Here is a 12,884-nt window from a genome sequence, read left to right as displayed (position 1 = left end):
TCCTTCCTTCCTTCCTTCCTTCCTTCCTTCCTTCCTCTCTTCCTCTCTTCCTCTCTTCCTCTCTTTCTTTATTCCTTTCTTTCTTCCTCTCTTTCTTTCTCTCTCTCTCTCTTTCTTTCTATTGTGTTGCGCTAAATAGTTTGATTTGGCATTTTTTTCTCAGTTCTTTCATGTGTCACTTCTCACTTGTAAAAACGTATATGGTCAGACTGTAGGCCATCTGTAATTCATTTCTCATATGTTCTGAAAGTATGTGAACTTTGAAACTAGTAAAAGTTTGAATTAGAATTTTCATTTTAAAACAAAGCAAATGCTAAGATTTTAAGCAGTTAGAACTGAAGTACATTTAAGTTAATAGTTAAATTAAAGGCATAGTAGAGTTGTCTTAAATGAAAATAAGCAGAAGTACAAGGGTTTTACAGATATTTGTAATACATAAAATATTTTTTCCATCTAGTACTAAGATTTGTAATAATATAGTAATAATAACTGTAGATCTTCTAGGCAATTCATTGAATGTTATGAAGTATTTACAAAAAGAGAGACTTTCATCATCCTATTTACTGCTCTAATTAAAATTAAATTGCAGTGGGATATATCAGGATTCTGTAGAAATGCCAAAAATAAATTCAAAACTGCAAGGGAAATTAAGAACAACCATTGTGTGTTCCTCCTACCACAGAAATGATGTACTATATATGATCACTAGTCAACAGACTAATAAACTTCATGTGCTTCCTTGTTAAACCTGGAGTTATATTAAAATATGTAATATATCTTCAGATATGTAGGGCATGTTTAATTGCACTCACTCACACCTTTTAATAAGAGAAAACTCCTTAGCCATCCATTTTTATTGGTTATCAAAGTGGTAGGACTACTGAATTAATGGAGGTTAATAAAAAATCCCTAATGCCTTAGTCAAACTTTCTCAGTCCTGAAGATGAAGAATTAATTTAAGTTGTGTTTGCTAAAGATACAGATAAACTTCATAAAGGGCACATTTTCATATTCCTACCTATGAATAAATTATTTTAAAGAGAACAAATGATTTAGACTGTTATCTCTGCTGGGCATTTGGGATCATGTGGGGCATAATGAGCTCTTTCTCATGCAAACCATACACTGAGGCATCACAGTGAGAAGACGCTGCAAGAATTTAGGACTCTATTTCTCACGTACTGGAAATGTGATGCTGTTACTCTGAGTGTTCCTATATCCACATGAAAGATTCACTAAAAGGCACTGCAATGTATTTGGAACCACCATTAAATTTTTTTAGGCTGTTATTTTAATTTCCTATTAGTACCTTCTTAACAACCAGCTTTGAATGCGACCTTGCTGGGTAGATTTTACTTGAGGGTACCTTAGAATTATTTTAATCAAACATACTGTATGAGACCAGTCAAACTGTGGTATGTGTGAAATGTACTTTGAGTTTGCAGTTTAAACTCTGACAACATGGTGTTTTGTGGTATAGCATCATGCTTCTGTAATGATATGTACAAAGAGCTTCTGTACTAGGTCAGAAAAAAGACCCACATAACTTTCCTCTTTACCAGTGCCTAGGCTCAGATAATTAAGTCCAAAAAGAAGAGGGCATGTAAAAAGCAATCCTTTCCCTTGTGCGGTCCTTTTTTTTCTTTGCAGTCCCTTCCCTCTTACCTGCTGTGGGCTAGCAAAGAGCAGTTCAGGGATATCCCTGGGCAGAAGTTAGTTACACCAGCCCCACCAGTGCACTGATCTGCATGTGTCTTTGTGTAGGCAAAAAAGCACTGAAAGTATCAGGGAGGTGCTGATTTTCACTCTCACTTGGAGAACTAAGTGTCTCTGTTATTGCTCCCTGCCTTCATCTCCCAGGCCCTGCATGCCTGGCAGTGTGGTGTGGCCATGCCTGTCATAAGCAGCCTCCAGACGAGGACTGCTGCCTCTCTCTCGGTGCCACTTCATTGCTGTGCCTGTAAGATCCTGGGGCAAGCCAGTGGCTCCTAGTCCTGATGGTGCCTCAGCCACCAGCACAAGAAGCACCAGAGTGCTGGATTGCACTGTACATTCTTGCACTTACTTCTGTGAATGGACTTGAACTTAGTATAAGAGAAAGCAGGTATTGCTAATGGTAATTTACTGATGGATAACCTGCCTTTTGAGGGAGCAGTGTGTCTATTTACTTCGTTCTGTCAGGGCCTGTGGATAAAGAGTGTGTTCTGTAAATCCCAAAGGAGGAAAATTGCTTCATTTGTAGGATATATTCCTGGAAAATTTCATACTGGCATGAAAAGAGAGTTAATAACAAGTACGTGGAAAACTGATTTATCATAGCAACAATTTTAGTAATATTTTAGTTCGTATTTTTGAAAATGTGCTGGCATCCAAACTCTGTTTCTTGCATTCTTCTTTTCCCTTTCCTATGTCCCCTGGCCCCCAAATGCTTCCTCACTGTCATACCTGACCAGAAGTCAATTAAATGGCAGCTTTTAGCAGCGTATTTCCACACTGTTGACCAGGATGGGAGGCATATTTCTCTACCTGTAGCTACCAGTGTTTAAGCTAATTGCAGATGCCAAACAACTTGTGTGCAGAGGCTTGGGAAAGCATTCAGAAATGATGTTAAGACAAACGTCACCACACCACAAACAACTTCTTTTAATGCATCTGTTCTGAATGCAGATGTATCTTCCAGACATGCCATCATTTTGGTGAAGATGAACCTGAATATCCATGTCAGAGGCTGAAGGATCTAATAGAGACAGGACATGTAGTTGGGCTTGGAGATCTGCGTGTTTGACTGTACCAAATCACATGGTGTTTGAGCGGAAGTACCCCTGGAATGAGGAACTTTCCCCAGTTACACTCCTGACAGTTCAGCTTCACTCTAGGTTAACAGAATAGAGTAAACCAGTAATGGGAGTAACTATTGAATATAGTCTAGTACAGCACAAAATGCTACATGATTATATAGCTGTGAAATGTTTTGGTTGGTTATATAATGGTACATATCCTGCTGGTAGCTTCTGGTTATTGAGCTTGGTCTAAGTATGTAATGATACTCCAATTAAGTTTCATTATTTCTTGAACACAGAGGTGAGATTAGCATTTAAATGAAAAATATTTGGTTTTGATTCATTATTATTTACTGTTCTACGGATCACTTAAAACTACTCATTTGTTTTTCCTCATTTTGTTTGAAATTTTCTGAAGCAAATTTTCTCTTATTCTGTAACTCCTGCCCTTTAGACACAGACATTAACCTCAAATGAAGAGCCTTGTCAAAAGCACTTTCCAAAGTGGAAACAACTTTGTCATTTCATTAGAAAATGTGGAATTATGTTCTGAAGCATTTCTTCATTTAATCTTCAACATTATCATCACCTTTTATCTTCAGGTGTCCATTTGATTTCTGGCTGGAATCTTCAGTGCTGTGCTTCTGACATAAAATGAACTTTCCATCGCCTGGCTTAGTGTTGAGTTCAGGCAGCATTTGCACTCTGCTCATTCAAATTTTGTATAATACCTAATTTATTGCTGCCTTTCAGAAAAGGTGGTAAAAAAGAAAACAAAAAGCACCTCCAAGCAAAGGTATTATACATTACATGGTAATTATCATCTTGCCATTTGGAGAATCATTAACGCCTCCACTTTGCTGAAAGATAGGAAATATGACTTTTGTTGTTGTTGCTGTTGTAATTTGCTCCCCTGCAACAAGCATTATATTTTGAAAAGATTTTAGGCTCTGTAGCAAAAAAGCCTAATGTTTCTTAGTCAAAACATAAAGATGCACCTGTTCCATGTTTGGACTTAAATATATAACTCAACATGATATATTACTTTAAACATGACAAGGAAATTGAAATACAGAAAGCCTGAAGTACATGAAAGCTGAAGATTGAGATATTTGAGAATAAAGCCATAATGTATTGGCTTAACACATGTAGCTAAGCTATCCCCAGAACTGCATATGCTTGAATAATACATGGAATACACATCAGACATATCTTTTAAAATCTCTACAATACAGTAAATAGGACTTTATCCTACAGATTTTAAGTTTATTTTCCTTGTAAAGGATCTGATGATCACATGTTTAATTATATAAAATGTTATATCAGATTGCATAATCATCTGCACTGTAAAATAATTCTATACCACAAAATGCATTTCAAAGTCCTTCTTTTGAACAATGAAGATTAGAGGATCAGGGATGTTCAGAGATGCTGAGTGAGTCCCAGTCATCCTCTGCAGCATTTTCCACATCAAAAACAGGTTGGAGAGACTTGTGTGGGCTTTTTTCTTTTCAGTTTTGCTTTGAACACTTGAGGTGAAAACTTGGTCCTTTTGAAGTCATCAGCAGCAGTTAATCCAGCATGAAAATTGAGTCTACAAAGATTGGATCCCAACAGACTAGGGATTTGTGTCTCCCTCACAAGCCAGCTTCTTCAGCTTTTGTAGATTGGGTATAGATAATATTTTTCTATTGTTGCTATATTTTCTTTTTGTTTCTTTCTTTTTTTTCCTTTTCTTCTTTTCTTTCTTTCTTTCCTTACTTTCCTTCCTTTCTTTATGACAAATTATTATCATCAGCCTAATTGCCTTCACAAACATGTATGACTGACAGTACTACCGAATGCCATTCTAAAAGCTGCTTGCTGATACAGTTTCCAGGTTGGGCTTATCAGCCTCCTTCAAACCCATAGATAACTGATCCTGGTTCTTCCAAGGAAAGTATGCAAGGTGGGTCAGTGAGGGAATGCAGGTCTAAATGTCCAATACCTCTTTATGCGGTGCAGTCTCTCTTATATTCTACAAAATTTCATTTATCAAATTACTTGGTTTCTTTACAAAGAATAGGATGTCAGCTTTTCCTAACACTAAGTTAAAAGTCTTCCTTTTCTCTGGGGAATATGTAACTTTAATTGCAGTGTTTTCTTTGATACATTCTGTTAGTGTGATCCACTGCAAACTGAAGAGTTAACATGTTTTGCTGTTTATGTTCCCTACTTTGCTTTTCTGAACACAATGACTAATGGTCTCTAAAGGAAACTAAATCTTAAAAGGAAAACAAGTAAATTTAAAGGGGTATGTATACAAAGAGAAGAACATTGTATTTATCACAAGCTCCTAATTATGATGAATGACAGAATGTTATTAGACTGCGCTTGTCAGCATGAGTTTGCTTGTTATAATAAAGTTTTAATGTTACACCAGTTTGGTGAATGATCATCTGATATTTTCATTGTTCAAAGTGTCCTATCGACAAACAGAAACATTTCATTTAGCTTCCTGCTTACAAGATACAGTTAGATAGGCAGATGGCCAGTGTAAGCGTATGGTATCCTGTTGTAGTAACCAGGAGAGCATGGCCTTGGGCTTACTCTTTGTTGTGTGTAAAACAAGTTGGAGCAAACCAGTGGCTCCCTTTTTGAAAGGATTAATTAAACTAGACTTCCAGTTGTGCTTTGGGACTGGTAGATTTAAAATACTATAGAAGATGATGGTAGGCTACAGAGCCTGGGATCTGATTGTTGTGGTTTTCTCCTTTGACAGTAATCACAGTCAATGGAGATTTTCATGTACCTCAGAGAATATTATTATGCATAAGATGGGAAAGAAATCAATTCACTCAATTTACTCTCCAGATTTATTTGTTCTACAGAATTAGTGCAAGGAAAAAATCAGTTTATGTTTTAAAAAAAAAAGTACATGTGTGGTTCTACCTGTAATATCTTCTCATTTGGGGCAGATGAGGATAAAGAAAAACCAACCCAGGACTTTATCTAATGCCACATCAGCAACAAGTAGATAATTTGTAGAGTGTTAATCCCGTTGCTCTCCTACCTTTATATTTCACTTACATTGTCCCTTATTGCTCTACTTCCTTTGCATGAGAAGTAAGATTGGAAAATGAAAGTCTTCCCTTTCTGACTGTTAGTTTTAGCATATCGAGGATCTAGTCTTGCCATAGAATTTGTGTCAGCAGTGGTCCCACATTACAACAGAAAATTTTGCCCTAGCTGATCTTTTGGATTTCTGATTAAGAGAAGGAAAATAAGACCATCCCAAATCAAGCAGCCTTTCTGAACAGTCAAGAAAAAAAAAAGCATTCTCAGCCAGAAAAAAATCCATTCCTACATTTGTTTAATGCAGTGCACATGATGCCAACACACATGTACACGCACTGTGCTTTTAGAATGGAAGCTATGAGGAGAAGTGAGTTCAGACAGAGGAAGGGAGGGGAGGGAAAAACAGAGCTTACATTATTTGCAGAAAATGCAAAACAGTTTCTGTGGAGAACATCAATGAGCTCGTAGTGTTACTGGCTGTTTGGGCAACCAGCTGAGGAGAACCTAAATCTGTGATAAGTTCAGTAAGTATTGACAGACAAGAAGAATTAGCAGATGAAGAAACTGTGACAGGAACAAAATATTCAGAGCTTTTTCTTGAAATTCTGATATAATCTTTTCTTGTTCTCCCCAGCCAGCCAAGAGATCATCCCTATTTCTGATGCTGCAGTGGAAAGGAATGGCAGCACAACCTTAATTGATGAAATGATTCCTTGATTGGGGAATCATTTCATATCATGAGAAATCTTTTTTTTTTTCCATGAAAAATACCTCTAACTCTTAAAAAGCATAGGGTTGTGCAAACCACAAGAGAAGAATTTGGACCAAAAATAATGACAAATTTACTAGGAAGAACACACAAATCTTATTGATACTAAAGATGCACTTGATATTGTCAGTCTTGAAACACTGGTGCTTGCTTTATACTGAAACAAGCTCTTTTGCTCTCTCAGTTTTGCAATGTGTTTGTTAATTATTACAGTGAATATTAACTTTGTGTTCGCTGTCTTCTCTTGTGGTTTATTTTTTCTTATTGCAATTTCATCTGATTACTGCTGCTTCACTTCTTCCTATGATGTTAACTACTTCTTAGTTGTCAATATTTACTTCTTAAGGGAAACTGTCAAAGTATTTTATTTACGAGTTTCAACTTACTGAATAAATATTGTTTAATAAATTTCTTTACAGGAGAGCATGATCAGTGACAACATGGCTAGGAAATTTTATTTTTGCTTTCCTGTACCAAAGAACATATTTTTATTTGTTGTGGAAAGCCAACTTATGGAAGTGTTTCAGGTCTGTTTATGAGTTTATTTTACATAACAAGATTATTTTCCAGCACCACAAGATGGATAACATTCAAAATTTGAGTATTACCGTACCATCAAAACACAAAAGAAAGTAACTCTCCTTTCCCAGTTCCTATTACATTTGTTCATAAACAAAAAAACCCTCTGCTTCCCACCAGTCAAACCAGCAAGGCTTCTATGTGCAAGACAGCAACTGGGATTATTTTAAATGTAGCGGACTTCCTGTAAGTCCTTTGAAAAAAAAAAAAATGTATCCTCCTAATAGAAATATAATACTACATAAAATATTTATCATTTGTTTGCTAAGAATTTGTTTGAATGCAATATTACTTTTGATAAAGCCAGAAAAACTTGAAATTTTTTTTTACAGTGAGAGAACAGCCTTTCAATGAATGGCAACAGTCCACATCTCTCCAAACTAATCTTCATTTAGATTTATTGTGGTGAATCTCTTTCATAAGGTGAAGACCACATAGACTATACTTATGTAATACTTTGTTAGTAATTGTTCTGTAATGTAAGTAACTTCAAAAGATTTGATTTCATTTATTACTATCATGTAAAAAACAATACTTGATATGAATGATAAAATATTCTCTAATCCATTTGTGAACTCTACAACAAGCCCATTTAGTAGAACATTTTCATGTCTTCATCAAATTTACTTTTCAGGAATTTTGAGCACTGTTGCAAAGGCTTTAAATGGCCAGTTTAAGAGGTAGCTGCTGTCTAAAAATATTTACTAGCTTGAGAATCTGCTACAACAAAGTCATACAATGGCTAAGTGGAGGAACATGCAGCAGAATAGCACATATGTAAATTATTTCTTGTCCTTCAGATCCCAAATACCTCAATTGTTTTCCTTTTCCCATGTGATAATCTCATTTTGTTTTAGTACAGACAGTACTATGATTGTTTTTATCCTCCACTTACTGTGTTCTCAAGCAACTATTCTGAGTAGAAAAGCCAGGAGACAAACACCTGTGGCTAGTAGAAGGCATTTGGTAAGATAGTGAGGAAGTGGTGTATGTGTGCTAGAAAATTTCTACTAAATTCCCATTAGTTTATTATCTCTTTTCCATCCCATGCCCCAAGCATCCTAAAGGCCTTTCTTCATCAGAAAGCTTACATAGGCTCTGTCTTAACAGGAAAACAGCCAGAAGTTAACTTCTTTGCTCATCCTCTGCTCACCTTAGTTTTCTCTGCCTGAATGCAAAAGCTCAGTGAAATAAAATTGAATGCTAAGTTCTAAGTTTAAGATTCTCCAAGTGGCTAAGGCCTTGATAAAGTCCCTCTCCATCGTCCTATAAATCATTGATTCCATAAATTGATTGGACAGCTGAGTTTTCTAAGAGACATGGAGAAAATGTTCAGCTACTTCACAGAGTTTAGGGACCTACCCATGAAAATTGTTTTTCTGCCCAACTTTTCAGTAAAAGAGTTTGTTGAGGAGGGCCAGAAGCAAATAACTTTTAGATCAGACCTTGACAGATGGGTAGAATTCTGGCAAATTCGGTTATAGCATGTTTCATGTTAGTAGTAAAGACAATTTTCATTACTGTAGTTACAGTTTTTAATTAATGTTGTTTTATAAATAAATTTAGCCTAGGCTTTTACATCACTAATAAGGTTATTAGCAAAGAAGAGGTCATGAAAGTAGAAGAAATAGAACAGGCAAATAAAATATACGAAAAATGCTCCTTAAAATTAAATAGAAAAGGCAGTGGTAAGTGAGGTGAGATAAAAGGGTGGTAAGTGTACTAAGTGCAGGGAAAACAAACAAACCTTCCCATTACTGCTGCCATACCTTGTTGCATAACAGAGTGAAAAGTAACAAAAAATTCTCATCAGAAGTGCTCTTTTATTATTTCAAACATTTCCTATTGTTACTCCTAGATAACAACAGCTTACAAGGAACAGTTTCCAGCCACGGATCTCAAGGTACTGAAAATAGACATTTTTTATTCTTTTCTATATATGGGAAATCTGTGAAGCAGGAAAAAAATGATACTTTATGATACTCTCCTAAAATTGATGCTGACTTGCAGTGTCTGTACTGAAATCATGAACTATGTCATCTGGGAATCATACATTTCAGTTGAAAAAAACATGGCAAGACAGTATTTCAAGATAGCTGATTTCCTTTTCAGTCTTTCATAGGAAATGAAGCTGCTGCAATACAGAAAATAGACTACTTTTAAGATCTGAGCCATGGATGGGAACCGCCTTTTCACTCTGATTTTGTGAAGCGTCCAGCTTTGTGGAGTATTGCTCCACCTGTGGGAACCCTTGCTGCACTGGGGACATTTGGAGATTCCTTTCATTGCTGTCTTCAACTTCAGTTATGCTTCTTCAAGGGGTTCAAGTCATGGCTTACTGTTATTTGAAAGTAATTATGTATTTAATAGATTAGCTTCAGAAAACCCTGGCTGCTATGAAAAAATAAGGAAACTGGTGGCTGACTGCCAAAATATTTAGCATCCATGAGAATTTAAAATTTTTGCTTGATGTATCTTTGGCAAGTGATAGGCAATAGTAATGGTTGACTTGAATCCAGCAAAAACTTAAAGTAATTGATTTGATTTTAAAAATAATAAAAATGATTTTTATTATTATTATATTATTATTATTTTAAACTTTGGTACCCAGGATGCCCCTGTTGCATGGTGGATAGTTGCTCCCCAAACTGTGGTGTGATCAGGAATGTCAATACAGAGGGCTGATATGCTGAAATCAGGAAAGGAAGGGCATATGAGAAGACATTTGAGAGCTCCTTTATTTGTGGCAAGTTGTACAGCATCTGCCACAGCAAATGTACATGAATTAAGACAAATTCTAAATACATGAGAAACTTAAAAAATGCTTTTTTTTTCACTTCAGAAAATGCAATTGATTCTCCAAACCAAAAATAAATGTGAAATATTTTTAAAGACCTTTATAAAAATGACTCGTTGTCTATATTTTCTTTATTACGATCATGAAGTATAAGCAAGACAGAGTCAGACTTAACTGTTAGTTTGACAAGATGCAGTAGAAAACATACAGTCAGTGAAATGTGTAACGTGGTCAGACAGCAGGCAAAACTTGGAAGCAGTGTTATAAACTGTTCAAGAAAGGAAAGTGAACAAAAATTTGCTCTGTTGTTCAGTTCTAATGGAGCCTGGTTAAAACACAAGAGCTCTGGTTAAGTGGCTGCATGATAACGCATAATTTATGGAGGGGAAAAGATCTATCTGTCTGTCATAGTTAACTGAACCCAGGTTGCAAGGCTCTTGCCATAGAGCCAATAATTCTGCATAGACCTACTTCAGCTTTCTTCTCTAGAAATTTACGGCTTCCTCTCCTTCTCAAACAAAGGCTGGAGTTCACTGAGGCACGTGGTTTCAGCCATACAAATTGGCTCCTCTGCATTTCAGAGTGCACAAGCTGAGGAAGGAAGGAAGTGGAGCACTTCTCTGGAGCGAAGGGGTCTTGGAAGGCTTTTAGACAGGCTCAGTCGATCCCTTTGATCACTTCTTTAGATTTGCCAATAGGATTAAGTGTTCCTAGTCACAGCTCATGATAGTATCCCTGATCAGAACTGAACAATCTGGGTTGAGCAGATTTCTCTCAAACAAACCAGAGCTGGAAACCTCTTTGCATATCTCATGAAGTCCTCCTAGTGAGAAACTTTTGCATTAATCCTTGCCTAAAATCTGTAAAGCTTGCATCTTTGTTCTGAGTCAGTAGAACATCTGTAACGTTAGGGAACTATACTATAGTTAGATAAGCATAATTACTCCATTTTTTTTCTATTGACTTCTAGTTTGGTAATAGCCCTGGAAAAAAAGGGACCTGTTCCAATGTGATTTTCTACTATTTTCCCCTTTTATTTCCCCACACTTCTTCCAGGGTATTAAGCATTGAATCTCAGCACCAACAGAAACCTCTTTTATTGCTGAATCATTTCCAGGTATTTAAGAATTGACTTTAAGTAGCACCACCTATTAGCAAAAGAGCATATATAATGCACTTAATGGAAAAGCTCCTATATGTTCTTGGACAAGTTCTGTGTTTAATTTTTGTCCTGAAGTTAAGTCTCTGAAAACTCTGAAATCAGTTTACTGAACCTAAGCAGCTAAGCAAGCGCATTTCATTCCCTTCTTTATAATTAGTTTACAGATGTGCAGATTTGAAAACCTGAAAACACCTTGGGTATGTAGCGCAGGCCATAACATTTCACAAAGCTACTGGTGCATGAAAGTTGTACATAGTAATATACAGCCACCAAATAATGCAAAATTCCCTGGTGACTAGACCCTCACTGGCTAGATATTCATTGACCTATTTCAAGGCTGAAACTTGTTCATTTACTTTACAGCAATAAAGTGTTGCAATATTTATGAAAAAGTTAAAAATGTGTCAATATCATTTGCCCTGGAATATGTGTTACAGTTCGAGACAACTTTATATATGAAAAGATTTAACTCATAATTTGGTGAGTTTTATTATCCCAGTGAGCTATTTTGACAACTGGAATGTTCTTAAGTGAGCTGGCCTATTTCTTTTCACAATTAAGGTAAAAGTTATGCAAGGGTATTTTGAATGTGCCTGAAAGGTCTCTGTGTTACCTTTCTATCATGAAGAAGAGCCATGAACATTTGTTTTTGGCATCAAACATTTGACTGATATTCATCTAAGGTGCAAGCTGCTTTGTTTTGGTAGGGATCAAGACAAGATTGATGGCAACTTTTCTCAATACAGTTCTGTAGAGAAAATTGGATTATTCTTTCATCCATAGCCAGAAACAGTACACCAAACTATGAAATTATTCCAAATGATTTTTTTAAAGAGTGCTAAAGTTTAGCATGCTTGATCTGATATTCACTGCTTCTCTCTTTGTTTTCTAGCACCTATTTTGCATTCTGTACATACAAAGTTTATAAAGAAGCTTTTGAGAGAAATACGTTTATAAGAGGGCTGCATCAAAAGTAATGTATTTTGTTATGTTGGCCCACGACATCAGAGACAGATGTTGGTGGTATGGCAGTGGAGACTGAACTTTCCCACCAGTATTCTGTTACATGTTATTTCCGTGTGACAGATGGCAGCAGAGGGGCAGTCTGACAAAATGGTGTCTGACATGGAAGTGCGTGTGAAGCAAAGGTGTGTCACTGAATTCCTCCATGTGGAAATAAAGGCACTCACGGATATTCATTGATGCTTGCTGAATGTTTCTGGAGACCAAACAGTGGATGTGAGTACAGTGAGGTGCTAGATGGTGAAACAATATGAAAAGGTCACCTCTGCTTGTGCAGATTTTTACAAGTGTGGCATGCAGGCTCTAGTACATAGCTGGTGAAAATGCATAACTGTGTTGAAAAATAGTGTTTTGTACCTGAGAAACTGCTGTATCAATTAGTGTTATTTTGCTCTATCTCTTGTAATTTCCATGGGAATAAATAGGAGGCATTACTTTCAGAGCAACCTATGTAGGAAAAACGTCCCTATTATACACTGAATGCTGATGCCAAAAAGACAGTGCCATTCTCAATGTTAGATAGCATCAGCAATCTCAACAGATGTTTTAATGAGAACAACTTCCAATTTTCAATTGCACCAGAAGATGGCAATAGTAATTTCTAGTAATCAATACTAATAAGAATTTCACTAAAGTCAGTGGGAGTTCATGAGGAAAAGAGCAGGCAAGGTAGTTTCTTTCCTTCTTTCTTTCTTTCTTTCTTTCCTTCTTTCTTTC

At 36.3% G+C, this 12,884-nt stretch overlaps 1 long non-coding RNA gene across 10 annotated transcripts in view; it reads left to right on the top strand.

The window, feature by feature from the left end:
• Positions 1 to 12,884, top strand: part of LOC110398570 — a 107,372-nt gene that overhangs the window by 85,783 nt on the left and 8,705 nt on the right. For 8 of the 10 annotated variants that reach the window (XR_002438475.1, XR_002438473.1, XR_002438469.1 and 5 more), the window contains one exon: positions 9,044 to 9,088. The exons of the other annotated variants lie outside the window; for them this stretch is intronic. This is a non-coding gene — a long non-coding RNA (uncharacterized LOC110398570). The remainder of the gene's footprint in view (positions 1 to 9,043; positions 9,089 to 12,884) is intronic. 10 annotated transcript variants of the gene reach the window in all.

This window comes from Numida meleagris, chromosome 4 (assembly GCF_002078875.1).
Source record: "Numida meleagris isolate 19003 breed g44 Domestic line chromosome 4, NumMel1.0, whole genome shotgun sequence".
In the NCBI taxonomy this organism is placed as follows: domain Eukaryota; kingdom Metazoa; phylum Chordata; class Aves; order Galliformes; family Numididae; genus Numida; species Numida meleagris.
This window is presented reverse-complemented; position numbering and strand designations above follow the sequence as displayed.